Source organism: Xylocopa sonorina, unplaced genomic scaffold (assembly GCF_050948175.1).
Source record: "Xylocopa sonorina isolate GNS202 unplaced genomic scaffold, iyXylSono1_principal scaffold0034, whole genome shotgun sequence".
NCBI lineage: Eukaryota > Metazoa > Arthropoda > Insecta > Hymenoptera > Apidae > Xylocopa > Xylocopa sonorina.
The window spans coordinates 1,569,907-1,583,324 of record NW_027490105.1 but is presented as its reverse complement, the minus strand read 5'-3'; positions in this window follow the sequence as shown (position 1 = coordinate 1,583,324).

Sequence of the window (13,418 nt, the reverse complement as noted above, 5' to 3'; positions counted from 1 at the left end):
GATGTCTACGTATCGTAGCAATAGAGTTCTTGTGATTCTTAGAACGCGATATTGCATACTCATTTCTATGTTTCATGGTAAGATATAATATGATTTGCGAAGTGACATGTATTCCTCGTCTACACTACAAATGAATGTGAATGCGACACTCCCTCGCTAGGAAATAGCGTTTGCAGATGTCTACGTATCGTAGCAATAGATTTCTGATGCTTCTTAGAACGCGATATCGCATCTCATTTCTATGTTTCATGGTAAGATATAATAGGATTTGCGAAGTATCATGTATTCCTCGTCTACACTTCAAATGAATGTGAATGCGACACTTCCTTGCAAGGAAATAGCGTTTGCAGATGTCTACGTATCGTAGCAATAGATATCTTATGATTCTTAAAACGCGATATCGCATCCCATTTCTATGTTTCATGGTAAGTTATAATATGATTTGCGAAGTGTCATGCATACCTCGTATTCACTTCAATGGAATATAAATGCGACACTTCCATGCTAGGAAATAGCGTTTGCAGATGTCTAAGTATCGTAGCAATAGAGTTCTTATGATTCTTAAAACGCGATATCGCATTCCATTTCTATGTTTCATGGTAAGGTATAATATGTTTTGCGAAGTGATATGTATTCCTCGTCTACACTTCAAATGAATGCAAATGCGACACTTCCTTGCAAGAATATAGCGTTTGCAGATGTGTACGTATCGAAGCAATAGTGTTGTAATGCTTCTTAGAACGCGATATCGCATCTCATTTCTATGTTTCATGGTAAGATATAATATGATTTGCGAAGTATCATGTATTCCTCGTCTACACTTCAAATGAATGTGAATGCGACACTTTCTTGCAAGGAAATAGCGTTTGCAGATATCTACGTATCGTAGCAATAGATATCTTATGATTCTTAAAACGAGATATCGCATCCCATTTCTATGTTTCATGGTAAGGTATAATATGATTTGCGAAGTGATATGTATTCCTCGTCTACACTTCAAATGAATGTAAATGCGACACTTCCTTGGAAGGAAATAGCGTCTGCAGATGTCTACGTATCGTAGCAATGGATCTCTGATGCTTCTTAAAACGCGATATCGCATCTCATTTCTATGTTTCATCGTAAGGTATAATATGATTTGCGAAGTGATATGTATTCCTCGTCTACACTTCAAATGAATGTAAATGCGACACTTCCTTGGAAGGAAATAGGACATAGCATTTCCAGATGTCTAGGTATCGAAACAATTGTGTTCTAATGCTTCTTAATACGCGATATCCAATCTCATTTCCATGTTACATGATAAAATGCAATATTCATTGCGAAGTGTTATGTATACCTCGTCCACACTTTGAAAGATTGTAAATGGCACACATGCTTGCTAGGAAAAGCGTTTCCAGATGTCTAGGTGTGAAAGAATATAAATGGCACACATGCTTGCTAGGAATAGCGCTTCTAGATGTCTGCGTAAAGAAGCAGCAGGGTTGTAATGATTCTTAAAACGCGATATGGCATCTCATTTCTATGTTTCATGATAAGATATAATATTCATTGCGAAGCGGTATGTATACCTCGTCTGCAATTCGAAAGAATTTAAATGCCACTCTTCCTTGCTAGCAAATAGCATTTCCAGATGTCTAGGTATCGAGGAAATAGAGTTCTAATGCTTCTCAAAACGTGATATCGCATCTTATTTCTATGTTTCATGATAAGATATCATATTCATTGCGAAGTGTTACGTATGCCTCGTCTACACTTCAAAAGAATGTAACTGCCACACTTGCTCGCTAGGATATAGCGTTTCTTGATATCCACGTATAGAAGCAATAGAGCTGTAATGATTCTTAAATTGCGATATCGCATCTCAGATATTTGTTTCTCGATGAGATAGAATATTCATTGCGAAGTGTTATGTAAACCTCGTCTAGACTGTAAAGGAATGTAAATGCCACACATCCTTGCTAGGAGATGCGTTTCCAGACGTCTACGTATCGAATCAATAAAGTTCCAATGCTTCCTATAACGTCATATCGGAACTCATTTCTATGTGTCAGGATAAGATAGAATATTCTTTGCTAAGTGTTATGTATACCTCGTCTACAATACCAAAGATTGCGAATACCACACTTCCTTCTTAGGAAATAACGTTTCCAGATGTCTGCGTATCCAAGCAATAGAGTTCTAATGCTGCTTAAAATGTGATATGGCATCTCATTTCTACGTATCATGATAAGATGCAATATTCTTTGCGAAGAGCTATGTGGACCTCGTATACACTTCAAAAAAATGTGAAGGTCACACATCCTTGCTAGGAAATAGTGTTCTCTGATGTCTACGTACCCAAGCAATAGGGTTCCACTGCTTCTTGAAACGCGATATCGCATCTCATTTCTGGGTTTCAATATAAGCTATAATATTCATTGGGAAGTGTTATGTATACCTCGACTACACATCTAAACAATGTAAACGCCACGCTTCCTTGCTAGGAAATAGCGTTCTCTGATGTCTACGTATCGAAGCAATAGAGTTCTAATGCTTCCTAGAACGCGATATCGCATCTCATGTATGTTTCATGATGAGATATAATATTCATTGCGAAGTGTTATGTATACCTTGTCTAGACTTTAAAAGAATGTAAATGCCACACTTCCTTGCGACTGAATAGCGTTTCTAGATGTCTACGCATCGAAGCAATAGATTTCTAACTCTTTATAAAACGCGATATCGCATATCAGTTCTGTGTCACATGATAAGATGTAATTTCAATGCATCGCGTTATGTATATCTCCTCTACACTTCAAATGAATGTAAATGCATCACTTCCTTGCTACGGAATATCGTTTCTATATCTGAAGGTTTAGAAGCAATAGAGTTCTAATGCTTCGTAAAACGCGGCTGCGCATCTTACTTCTATATTTCATGATAAGATGTAATATTCATGGCATCGCATTATGTTTATCTGCTTCTGCACATTAATTGAGTGTAAACCCTACAATTTCTTGCCCGGGGATAGCGTTTCTAGATGTCCAGGTGCCGAAGCATTTAATTTGTCATGCTTCATGCACCGCAATATCATATAAACCGCATTTCATATAAACAGTTCAAAGTAAGTTTAAGGTTGTAAAGCTCTATGCATCGCATTATGCTTATCTGCTCTGTGCTTTATAATGCTCTGGGATGTGAGAAGGCCCTCAACCATCCTTAACCCCCTAAAGGGAAGTCAAAAGTTCAGCGGCCCTGCAGGTGGGTCATGGGAGCGCGGCGCGCGAGGCGCTACGCAATTTAAATTATCAGGAGGATCCCCTCAGGGACACCCAAGATGGCGAGAAGAGGAAATCGCCGAAGTCCACTGATCGATGGACCCGAACAATACCGAAGCCTACAGCCCACTCCACCAAGGAGCCCCGAGGAGGATCCACGAGACCAGAGGACCACCAGCGAATTCAAGGAACCTGAAGAAGAGAACGTGAGAGCTTATTCGCTAAAGCGTCCCATTTCTTGTGTCGCATATTGTATATTGTATCTTATATCGTGAAGCGAGTTATGATACCCGGTAATTCGCGGCGTGTTGCGTAGTTTCCCGTAACCCTTGTTAGTTAAACCCACGTCGAGACCATAAATAAACATGCCGTGACTTCAGTATCTCGCGATCTGAGTGTGTGTACTTGGCTAGTCATAGTCGAGAGGAGGAGCATTTCGAAGTTTCAAGGGTTGTTCCGCCCCAGGGTTCCCGGGGTCGTGTAGTCTATCCCTTTGCTACTTTCTGAGCAGCTGGCGCCCAAGAACAGTTGTACGTGAGCGGATACCTTGGAACGATAGATCGCTTTAGATTAAAGTACGTTTTACACCTTAAAGCATTTAGATAATTAACCCCTTCGAGCTTCCCTGACTTACTAGATATAGGTTTCCTTCACGACTAATAGGAACCATCACTTTACATAGATATATAGACCACACATAGTTTTAAACGTAGAACTGAGAATTTGAGAACTTACTTTGAAACGTTAGTAGTGAGGAATTCCATCGGATTTCGTAGAAATTCAGAACTTACTTGCTATGAAACATAGGCAGATAAGAGCCATCGCGTTGCTTAGAACTTTAGAACTTGCTTACTTCAACAAAGATTTCTATTGGCTTCGTCCGTTCTTTTAGAAGAGTTTTTGATAAACCACATACTTTTCACACTTCTGATATCTTTGAAAGTTCACGAGATGTAATCGTTTAAGTTTTAAAATGATTACTTAGTGTGGATTATTATTTAGTAACACGCTCATAAACGAGTCTGCATAGGATATAATCCATAAGTTTTTAAGCCTGGAAATTATGTAGTTATTTGTTATTCACTTATTGCTCAAACGACAAAGATTCTGACCACTTCAAAATGGTTGACTTTCATCAATTTTCTTAAAAATTGAAATACTGCCCAACTGCTTGTATTAAAGACTGTAATTAAAGCTTTCAAAACATTTTACCTCTTATAGATGAATTCTGGAATTGAAATTGAATGTTTGACTTTTCTAACTCCTGTTTAGACATCTTTCTATTGGAATATTCAAGTATTTTTCATATTCGTAATTATTAAAAATGTTTTACTTGATTCTTTAATTTAATATTTAGAATTTTCTGAGAAATATTTTTTATCGTAATGAACTATATAATTGCAATTATAATTCTTTGTGAAATAATAATAACAGAAAGGTATGTATCCATTCTTGTAGTTTTGTAAAGAGTATTTAATCTTACTATCTAAAATGAAACATTGAGATCTGTTTACAATCTAATGGAATTTAATTACCTTCTGATTCAAATTCACAATGATAATCTTCCATAGTTCAACAATTTTGTGAGCTGTCCTCAGGAATCCGCAGCTCAGTACTTATAAAATGAACGACACAAAGAACAGCCTAACCAAACGTATTCGAACCGATTTTTCAATACTAATCTTATCATGTTTAACTTATGCTGCAAACTATTGAAATGCCTTTCGAACAGTGTTTATTCACAGTGAAGTAAACGGTAAGTATTACGCCTTCCACCACTGTTTACAATACGTATGTTTCATTTGCTATCAAAACCGTGAGTATTATCGCCTTTCTTTACTTTTTGTAACCTTCAATGCCTTCATGTTACAAATCGTTAAACTTGCTTTAAAATGCTCTATCGTATTACGGAAGAATGGATATACCAATTCATTTTAAAAAATGAAGGTAACCTTCATATGTCCAACATAACTCCACTTACAAAAAAACTATTTTCATCAACGGATGGCCCCTTTGTACTGTGCAATTTTATATTAGCAAAAACTTCTATGAAACTTATAGTTGCGTGGATATCTGAGGTGCTAATTATTACTGCCCCACCCTGTATATTGTTATGGATGTGTCCAACAAGGCAACGATGAACAGAGTTAAATTTAATATTATGATGTTTATTATTTTACTTATAGTATATTTGTTTTTCTGGAATTTTGCCAAAAAACAATGTTCACGATGTCGACAGATGAATATATTTGCCTTAGAATTACAAGAGCCAACAATTTCGAAAGTAGAATATTTCTTTACTTCGTTAACCGAATCATTGCAAACGTTAAGTAAAGTGCGTGCCTTTCAAAACAGTCAGATGAAAATTACGATACAACGTTTCCAAGAAATGGTACGTGCCACTGTTTTTTAATTTCCGTTTATTTAATCAAAGGAAATTTAATTGAACTATACGCAAAATTTGAAGACAAAAAGTTATTGTAATTTTACGCAACATATATGATGGTAATAAAGGATAAGTATACGGAACTGAAAATGGAAAGTAGCGAGCAGAAAAAGAAACTGATGGAGCTACAAAGTAGATTGATAAATCCGTCAAATAATGATTCTAGGTTAATAAAATCTGTTAATCACAGAACTATTGCAAAAATCAAGTATAATCAATATTACTTCTGCTCAAAGGCTATAATAGAATTGGACCGAAATGAGTACAAAACAGGCAATTATATCTATACGTTCTATTCTATGCAAAGGCAAATATTTCAAAGAGAAAAGATGTGTTACTTACAAATTACTTATGTTCCTAGATATCTCACTAATTCAGGCTTCTTGTCTTGCAGAACTAGTCATTCATTTAACATGTAAAGGGGTCGAAGAATAGTAAAAGATTTTTATATTTCATAGCCTCACTCGATACGTCGATTGGATCACGTAAAATATCGGACATTAATTGCATCTACATCTTCAGACCTTAAATATATGATTGCAACAACATTTTTAATAGCGTTTTAATAACATTTTTCTAATTGTTTATATCTATGTCTAATAAATATTAATCGAATAAGTTGCTTTCCCAAAGAATAAAAGTATCTGAGGCTTACAAATCGGAGCATTACATAACAAACGTGCATCACATATATAATATTACATGTAACAAAAGATGAAGACCAAAAAGATCGTACATAAGTTGTATCCACAATGCGGTCATAGAGATACAGAAACAATTCCCAAACAATATTTTCCAAACATTAATTTAAAAAATTCAAAAAGGGGAGAGTGAAAATCCATCTCCTTGACGATGATAAGGAACAAGTCTGCCTCATGCACTACAATATCCCAAACAGCCAGCGATTGGCACGTCAATGACAATGGATGGAACGAATTCCGTGACAGAACTGTGCTAACAAAGTGCTCCTACTCAGCTTTCGAAATGTCATACTGTTAGTGCTGGGACGGCATTCGTATCACGGCACATTAAAGCACCGAGATACAGCACACGGGCTACACGGTCGTGACAATGACACTATCAGCTCACCATAGCTACACGCGTGGTTGTGGCGTAGGCTGACATTTACTAATGGGGAAGCTGTTTACATAAAAATTATAAGCAAATATGAAAAATGACTAAACTGCGCAATTTATTTATTTTGATTCCAAAATAGATATACCGGCACAAAACAAAGATATAAGAACTCGATTTTATTATTTTCTATAAACTAGCTCGATAGGGCGATTTTTTCCATAAAGTCAATAATTACTTTGTCATAAAAATATATACACTTATTTTATATATATTTTCTTCAATTTATTGTTACAAATTCATGCAATTGAGGGTTACATTAAATACGATGAGAGCATGTTATTTAAAAAATTACACAAGGCGAAGTTAGGGACGCAACAGCATGAATTTTTGTTTTATAAGTAATATTTTTTTATAAATAATATTTTTAGTCTATGATGGATTGAAAGAAATATATACGACTCGCTCAATAACTATAAATATAGGAAAACGACCATCAAAATGTCTATCAATAGCCATATGCTGAACATCTACTGACATCTAACGGTTCTAATTTGTATGAAAACACAGGTTCCCCATTGCCAAATGTGATCCTGCGTCATTGCTGAGGAGATTCATGAATGGAGCGATGATACGCGTGTCACCATGGTGCTGGTGCTGCGCGATTCGCTTGTCTAGAACGTGCTGGTAACACGTTTTGGCATTTTAGTTAACGAATCCGGTCACAGATGACTACGAATCAGTTGACACTCCTCGGAAGTGGCAATATAGTGCTGGCATGGTGTCGCTACCATCTTGCCGTTTGTTATCTGGGATGCTTTTTAGTGCATTATTCGGAATTTAATTTGAACACATAGCTACTTAATGCGATATAAGAATATAAAACGAAGAACTATCCACTACCATCAGGAGTAAAAACAATGTTTGGTACGGAAAGTTCATTGTAAAATATAATCAAGCAGTTAATATATCAAATCACAGCACACAATAAATCACTGAATGTATAACGATATGAATAGTAAGAAAAACATATTTACCTGTTAGATGTTTATAAATTCAAATTTAAAAGTCCAAGTCACATTTAATATATTATTGTTTAACAAGGTGATTTAATGTTGTTTCAAATAGGCGTGCAGAACTAACTCGTACTTCTGTCAATGTAATTTCATTCGAAAAATACAAAGGATAAGAGGAAATATTCTCCAATATATAACATATATAAATCAACGGATGCAAGAGAGAACACTCGACCTCGGTATAATGAGACCGGGGCGTCATCCTGCAGTAATCGTATAACGCATGTTCCGAGGTGGTGTAGAGAGGGAATGTGGAGGGTGAAAAGCATAAAATAACAACAATGTAACTAAAGAGAAAGAGAAAGAAAATACGTGGAAGCATTGCATTTATTAAGAGGAAATCCTAGAAATATCAAACAACAGATTATATACCATACTGTAAGGGTAAGGTACAACGAAATAGACGATATCGTGAGAGAAACTACAAAAATCGAGAAACTTAAAAAGAAAATAATAATTTACATTGAGCGAATCAATATCACTGATCCCGGCAAGCTTGATGGAAAACGCATAACGATGAATCGGTTAGAGTATAAGATAGATGTTGGTCGCGGTTTGAGTGGCCCTCGGAATTCTTTGCCCGCATCAGGGCAGGCAGTAGGATGGTGGAGGGCCTGCCCTCCTGTTGCTTGGATCTATAGAATTCACATTCAATTGTAGAGTAGAAGCAGATAATTATAGTGCTTTTCATAGAAGATTACAGCTTACTTAATTCGAAACGTTGAAATGAGATGAGTCATGGCATTGTATAATGCATTAGTACTCTATTGTCTCGACATGTAGACACTACGAAGGGCAATCCTGTTGCATAGAGCTGTAGAATTTACATTCTTATGAAATTTTAAAGCAGATAAGCATAGAGCTATGCATAAGAGATTACAGCATTCTTACTTTAAAACGATGAAATGGGATGCGCCAGCGCATTGCATGGAGAATTCTAGCTCGATTGCTTTAACAGACAGACACTACGGAGCGCCATGCCGTTGCATGGAATTATATAGTTCACATTCTATTGAAGACCTCTAACAGTTAAGCATAATGTTATGGATATATGATTACAGATTCTTTGCTTTGAAACGTTGAAATGAGATGCGACATCGCGCTGCATGAAGTATTATAAATGTCTTGCTTGGACACGTAGAGATCTGGAAAAGATATTCTGTTGCAAGTAAGTATAGGATTCACATCCTTCTAAGGTCTAGATGCAGACAAATGTAACATATTGCATACAACAATGCAATTTACCATGAATCATTGAAATGACTTGCGACATCGTGTTGAATGAAGCAATAGAACTCTATTGCTTCGAAAAGTAGACATCTAAGGACGCAATTCCCTTGCAAGGAAGTGTAGAAATCGCAGTCTTTTGGCGTGTGTATGCAGACAAGCATAACGAGATGTGTAGAGTATTTTTATCTACTTACATACTTCGAACTGTTGATATCAAATGCGATATCGCGTTTTATATAGCATTATAAATCTATTGCTTCAATACGTGCACATCTAGAAACGCTACCTCCTGGCAAGATATTGTAGGATTTTTATACTATTGACGTGTAGAAGCAGATAAACGTAACGCGTTTCATTGAATATTAAATCTCAACACGCGGCATTGAAATGAGATGCGACATCGGTCTGAATAAAGTAATAGAACTTTATTGCTTCGACAAGTAGATATCTAAAAACGCTATTCCCCTGTAAGGGAGTGTAGGGTTCACATTCGCTCGAAGTGTAGAAGAGTAGAACGTAACGCGCTGCATTGAATATTACATCTTACATTACACATTGAAATGTGATGCGAGATCGCGATGATTGATGTATTAGAACTCTATTGCTTCGACACATTTACAACCAGAATCGCTATCCTCTTGTCAGGAAGTGTGGAAACCACACTTTTGGGGCGCAGAAGCAGATGAGCATAATGATATATACAATGCATTAAAATCTACATACATACTTCGAACTCTTGATGTGAAATGATATATCGCGTTCCATGAAGCATTAGAACTCCTATGCCTCGATTCGTAGACATCTAGAAACACTGTTCCGTAGCAAGCAAGTGCGGTATTTGCATTATTTTCAAGTGCAGATGAGATATAAATAACGTTAGCGTTGACGTTGCATCTTAACATGAGACATAGATATGAGATGCGATATAGCGCTATATGAAGTATTAGAAATCTATTGCATAGATATGTAGACTTCAGGAAACGCTATTCCGTAGCAAGGAAGTGTGAGATTTACATTCCTCTGAAGCGTTGCCGAGATATACATAACGCGTTACATACAAATACATCTTGTCATTTTTCACAGAAATCATCTGCGAAATCGCGTTTAACGAAGCATTACAACTCTATTGCTCCGACACGTAGACATCTACAAGCTATATTCCGTAGCAAGAAAGTGTGGGATTTACATTCATTTGAAGTGAATACGATGTATGCATGACACTTCGCAATGAATATTATATCTTATCATGAAAAATAGAAATGAGATGCGATTTCGCGTTTTAAGAAGCATTACAACTCTGTTGCTTCGATACGTAGACATCTGGCAACGCAACTTCCTAGCAAGAAAGTGTCGCAGTTACATTCATTTGGAGTAAATACGAGGAGTACATAACACTTCGCAATGAATATTATGTCTTGTCATGAAACATAGAAATGAGATGCGATATCTCGTTTTAAGAAGCATTAGAACTCTATTGCATCTATACGTAGACATCTGCTAACGCTAGTTCCTTGCAAGGAAGTGTCGCATTTACATTCTTCTGAAGTGAATACAAAGTATTCATAACACTTCGCAATTAATACTATATCTTATCATGGAACATAGAAATGAGATGCGATATCTCGTTTTAAGAAGCATTAGAACACTATTGCTTCGATAGGTAGACATCTGCAAGCGCTATTTCCTAGCAAGGAAGTGTCGCATTTACATTAATTTAAAGTGTATGCGAGGTATACATAACACTTCGCAATGAATATTATGTCTTATCATGAAACATAGAAGTGGGATGCGATATCTCGTTTTAAGAAGCATTAGAACTCTATTGCTTCGATACGTAGACATCTCCAAACGCTATTTCCTAGCATGGAAGTGTCGCACTTACATTCTTTTGAAGTGAATACGAGGTATTCACGACATTTCGCAATTAATATTATATCAAATCATGAAACAAAGAAATGAGATGCGATATCCCGTTTTAAGAGGCATCAGCACTCTGTTGCTTCGATACGTAGACATCTGCAAACGCTGTCTCCTAGCAAAGAAGTGTAGCATTTACATTCATTTGAAGTGTATGCGAGGTATACATAACAATTCGCAATGACTATTATATCTTATCATGATACATAGAAATGAGATGCGATATCTCGTTTTAAGAAGCACTAGAACTCCATTGCTTCGATACGTAGACATCTGCTAACGCTATTTCCTGGGAAGGAAGTGTCGCACTTACAGTCATTTGAAGCCTAGGCGAGGAATACATAACACTTCGCAGTGAATATTATACCACATCATGAATCATAGAAATGAGATGCGACATATCGTTTTAAGAGGCATTAGAACACTATTGCTTCGATAGGTAGACATCTGCAAGCGCAACTTCCTAGCAAGGAATTGTCGCATTTACATTAATTTAAAGTGTGTGCGATGTATACATAACACTTCGCAATGAATATTATGTCTTATCATGAAACATAGAAATGAGATGCGATATCGTGCTTTAAGAAGCACTAGAACTCGATTGCTGCGATACGTAGATATCTGCAAACAATATATCCTAGCATGGAAGTATCGCACTTATATCCTTTTGAAGTGAATACGAGGTATACATAAAATTCCACAATGAATATTACATCTTATTACGAAACATAGAAATGAAATGCGACATCTCGTTTTAAGAAGTATTACTACTCTATTGCTGCGATACGCATACATCTGCAAACAATATTTCCTAGCAAGGAAGTGTCACATTTACGTTCTTGTGAAGCGAAATCGACGTATACATGACACTTCGCAATGATTATTATATCTTATCATGAAACATAGAAGTGAGATGCGATATCGCGTTTTAAGAAGCATCAGAACTCTATTGCTACGATACGTAGACATCTGCAAACGCTATTTCCTAGCAAGGGAGTGTCGCATTTACATTCTTTTGAAGTGAATACGAGATATACATGACACTTCGCAATGAATATTATATGTTATCATGAAACATAGGTATGAGTTGCGATATCGCGTTTTGAGAAGCATTAGAACACCATTGCTTCGATACGTAGACATCTGCATGCGCTACTTCCTAGCTAGGAAAGTGCCGCTTTTACATTCTTCTGAAGTGAATACGAGATATACATGACACTTCGCAATGAATATTGTATCTTATCATGAAACATAGAAGTGAGATGCGATATGGCGTTTTAAGAAGCATTTGAACTCCATTGCTACGATACGTAGACATCTGCAAACGCTATTCCGTAGCATGGAAGTTTAGCAGTTACATTCTTTTGAAGTGAATACGAGGTATACATAATACTCCATAATGAATATTATATCTTATCATGAAACATAGATGTGAGGTGCGATATCGCGTTTTAAGAAGCATTAGAACTCTATTGCTACGATACGTAGACATCTGCAAACGCTATTTCCTAGCATGGAAGTGTCGCATTTACATTCTTTTGCAGTTAATACGAGGTATACATGACATTTCGCAATGAATATTATGTCTTACCTCGAAACATAGAAGTCAGATGCTATATCGCGAATTAAGAAGCACTAGAACTCTATTGCTGCGATGCGTAGACATCTGCAAACGTTGTTTCCAAGCAAGGAAGTGTCACATTCACATTCTTGTGAAGAGAAATCGACGTATACAGGACACTTCGGAATGAATATTATATCTTATCTCGAAACATAGAAGTGAGATGCGATATCGCGTTTTAAGAAGCATTAGAACTCTATTGCTACGATACGTAGACATCTGCAAACGCTATTTCCTAGCATGGAAGTGTCGCATTTACATTCTTTTGCAGTTAATACGAGGTATACATGACATTTCGCAATGAATATTATGTCTTACCTCGAAACATAGAAGTCAGATGCTATATCGCGAATTAAGAAGCACTAGAACTCTATTGCTACGATGCGTAGACATCTGCAAACGTTGTTTCCAAGCAAGGAAGTGTCACATTCACATTCTTGTGAAGAGAAATCGACGTATACAGGACACTTCGGAATGAATATTATATCTTATCTCGAAACATAGAAGTGAGATGCGATATCGCGTTTTAAGAAGCTTTAGATCTCTATTGCTACGATACGTAGACATCTGCAAACGCTATTTCCTAGCATGGAAGTGCCGCATTTACATTCTTTTGAAGATAATACGAGGTATACATAACACATCGCAATGAATATTATATCTTATCATGAAACATAGAAGTGAGATGCGATATGGCGTTTTAAGAAGCATTAGAACTCTATTGCTACGATACGTTGACATCTGCAAACGCTATTTCCTAGCATGGAAGTTTCGCATTTACATTCTTTTGAAGT